The sequence below is a fragment of the Takifugu rubripes genome, chromosome 2 (genome assembly GCF_901000725.2).
Source record: "Takifugu rubripes chromosome 2, fTakRub1.2, whole genome shotgun sequence".
Classification (NCBI taxonomy): Eukaryota; Metazoa; Chordata; class Actinopteri; order Tetraodontiformes; family Tetraodontidae; genus Takifugu; species Takifugu rubripes.
Window position 1 is genome coordinate 424,963 of NC_042286.1, and position 4,247 is coordinate 429,209.

Sequence of the window (4,247 nt, forward strand, 5' to 3'; positions counted from 1 at the left end):
TTCAGCACTTCTGTAAAACATTCTCATGTTCCTCTTTCCTTACAGCTTTCTTAAACACTTAAAATCTACACATCACAGTATTTAGATGATAATAGTAATGACAATAATTCTTCTCACACTCGTGAACAAGATCCCGAGATACTTAAACTCCTAAAAAAACGATGGCTGACCTGCGAGACACTGGCCGCCATGAGGCCCCAAGCCTGATGAAATGGAAAATATGAGAATGTAAGCTAATATTCGTCTTGACTTAGTTCCTGTTAAATGGAGGGTTTGTTGAACACATTGCTTGTTTTTTTAACATAGAGCAAGATCTGTCCTCCTCATCAGGTGAGGTGTACCCGAAAGGGTACATAGGGTCTTGAGCATACCACGGCCTTAGGTCTGTGCGAGGAAGTGGGATGTGGTAGGCAGCCCAAGTTCACTGCGACTACCAGGTCCACCAGGTCAGGCCAGAAGATCCTCATCTTCTCTACTCGTTCTGACACTGCCTGTGTTTTGCCTGCACTACAGCTTCCTGCTTCTGATCTACCCCCTGGACCCCCCTGGATCTCTTGACATGTTTTTCCTCCCGGTGGGCCAGGATGGGGGCAGTTTGGCCTAGAACACAACTGAATCCAGTTGCATCATCTTTTGGTGCACTCCTCTGAAAATGGGCAGATCTAACTGCTGTAGAACCTTCACTGACAAGCCACTTTCTTGCATATGAGCTCACCGTTCTCTCCATTTCAACTTTTCCACATTTGAGAATGGGTCCTTATTGGCGAAATGAGACATGGAAGTGGTCCATACTGCATACACCAGAGTTTCAGCTTACCAGGAAGCAGGAACTTGGGGATGTAGTCGAGGCCACTGGCTAGCTGCCTTTTGAGTTGATCTACCTTCTCGTTGTCATAAAAGGGAGGACTCATACCAGTGACCTGGTTATGATCCTGCGGTTGTTTGCTCTTTGTGTACCCTAAGGGGTGTGCTTGATCCCCTCTCTTTTGGTTCCCGCTGGCAACCGCCACCCAGCTGCAGCTGATCAGGATGATCAGTAGCCCTTTTGAGCAGCTGGCTCGGGCTCACCACTGCCAGATCGTTTCATGTCTGCAGCAGAAACTCAAATGTTTCATGAGTCTGAAAACTTTGCCCAAAGAACAGCACAGTTTTCCTTTGATCTCCTTTGTTCACCGGTCCACAACGCTCCATACACCGCTTTGCTCTTCTTTGCTTTTGAATAAACTTTTTACCCTGAGTTCCATCTCTTGTCTGCTCTTTTGGGTACTGTCTTGTGTTTCTGATCAAATCTTAACAGACTTTGCCTCTTCTCTGACTTCTAGAAGACTGTTGGAATAGGCTCCAAGCCAATGTGGACCCTACTGTAAATCAGCTTGATCTTCACATGAGCCAGGTCGATATTTTCTTGGAGCCTTCTTCATAGCCCTGTGGTACAAGGTGTGGTTGTGGTAATTGTTGAAAAGTCATCCATGTAGGGCTGCAGCCTCAGGCCAAGTTTTATGTGTTGTCACTTCCATAGTCAAGGTGAAGGCCAGAGGGGTCCAGAGTCCTACTTCCAAGTGTTGCCACCGTGTTGCATGTTCAGCTGTTGTCAAGAAAACCTCCACGTCCTGGAAGAAGGCTTTGACAGTGGTTGTCAGAACTGATGGAACCCCAACCTACACAAAGGCTGTCCAGGAGGTTGCAAAGGACTGAGCAAAAGGAATTAGTAAGGTCCAGCACAAGCGCAGACCTGAAGATTGGCATCCTAGATCTTGTGCAAGATTACACTAACATGTTTCACGCATCCAGAGAAGCCTGAGCTAGCTGATTTCTGTGTTTACATGTCAATCGGCTTGTTTTGGACATGTTTTCCTCCTTACATTGATGTTAGTTGGGCAGTGTTGGATCAGGGTTGGAAGTGTTTAACACTTTCCGTCTGACTGTTTCCTCCTGATTACAATTATCTAAACAACAATCATGTCAAAGGAGGGTCAACTGACTGTTTATCATTTTTACTCTTGCTAAAGATTATACTAGCCCTAACTTCTAAACTAACTAACAGAAAAACAAATAAGAAACATATAGAAAAAAGCAAACACAATTCTCTTCAGCAGCCCGGCCTACTTCCATCTGCCGGTCTCACCTCCGTCCCCCCTCTTTCAGCCCACCATTCCTCCTCCAAACCCTGGCCAGCCTCCTTCAGCTTCAGCCTCCAGCCTTAGCCTTCCCTGTCTGGTCGGGCTCACAATGACCTACAACAACCATTTTCTGTTAAGTAGTCTTGAGCTGTTCTGTGCAAATCGGGACATTCCAAGAATGATGTATCAGAACCAAACTGGCTCCCCAAGATGTACTTCAAGAAACAGTTCACAGCAGGGGAAATGCTGCAAGGGCAGAGCTACGGGAAGGGAAAGGGGGGCTTTAAACATTAAACAGTTTCTCATTTGCGCGATGTAATCATAACCTTTATTCTCCTCTGGCTTACAGTAATGCTAGAAGAAACTGGATCCAGCCTCTCCAACGAGAGGAAGGAGTGATATTTTTTCCTCAAGATGGGGGCACATATTTCTACAGCAGACACCTTACATGAGAAGATTCCATTTTGGCTACAGTCAACCCAAAGCTGTTCCCAATCTGAGAGCAACTTCTCTTTTCATGCAGGAAGGGCGTCTGTTTAGAGGCAACCCAACAAGCCATTACCGTCTGATACTTTCAATGTGTGCATGAGGGTCTGGAAGTCACCTCGTCCCTCGTGGTTCACAGCACTGTCATGCATATATACCTGCTAATCAGCTAACATGCTAATCAGGTAACCTGCTAATCAGCTAACCTGGTTTTATAGATCTAAACTATATGGATGTTCTTTATAAGAGCAGCGAATAAAGCTGTTTCAAAATTCAAAATCCCCCATCCCTCTCTTGCAGGTTGCCCATGACGCATCGCTCTTAGCTGCTTTGATCTCTGTCTTCTTCCCCTGGGGAGGGCTTCTCTTCCTACTCCGACATCCTTTCCTACTTTGGTTTTATTGAAGACACATTGAGTCTGAAGAGCAACACTTAGTTTTTCATTTTCCTGTTCTAATTTCAAGCAACAATAATCATCAGTTGCCCGCCAGGTAGGCCAGGAACCCTGCTGGCCCCTCATGTGCTCCCCTGGCCCTCAGCCGAATCTGAGGGACCTCCAAGTAGAAAAGCACAGCTGAGGATAACAGAGGTTAGTCGAAAAACAAGATTGATCTGGTTTCAAGTTGAGCTTTTGTCCTGTGATGTGTTTTATTTTGAAAAGCGGAAGGTCACTCCCCTGATCGGTTCTTCCTGCTCCACATTGTTACCCTCATGTGTGTATTTGTAGAGTCTGTGTCTTCCCGACTGTGTTTTGTCCCTTCGTACACGCCAGTCTTTGTGGAAGTCCTTGTCCATGTCACGGATAAGTCTTTCCCCAGCACAGACATATCCGAGTTGGACAAAGGCTGAGCTGCACCTCAGGACGACAGGTCAGGACAATCAGACGTACAGCAGACCACACATATACAAGAGGGGACTGAGGTGCCGCACAAACAACCTGGAATCAGGCAGGACCCAGGAGGGAAGTGGCCTCAAATCAGGAGGCACTTTCAAAATAAAACAGGAAAGTGCTGGACTAAAGCTCGCTGTGGTGGAGGATGGACTGGCCTTTGAAAACTCACGAGTTTTATCTGGGAATGTCACTTCCTTCGCACCAGTCAGACACAGCTGGGGGCCACTGTCACGTCCTCATCACACGTTTCATCTTTCACCTATTTTGAGCCGGAGAGATTTCAAAACCAACCAAATGGGTCCATCCAAAAAGTCATTACAGCCACATTCTCAACGGTCTCACGTAGAATTAGACAGAATTCCAACAGGAAGTCATCTTCACAATAAAATACCCACTTTAGAATTCACCCTTCACCAATCTGCTCCGTCAAATCCTGACGACCGTCAAAATAGCCGTCTGCCCACATATCAGCACACGTGTTATCACACGTCTGTCATCCATCCGCCATCCATGCCTCCACTCATCCATCCATCTTTCCACTTATCCCTCCATTCATCCATTGTCCATCCATCTCTCCACTCATCCATCCCTCCATCCTCCATGCATCCACTCATACATCTATCCACCATCCATCATCCATCCATCCACTCATCATGCCTCCACTCATCCATCCATCCATCATGAAATTGTAAATTATAGTGGCATTTGGTCGGAATGGAATGGAAATGGAATAAAAGTACAAAAAAATG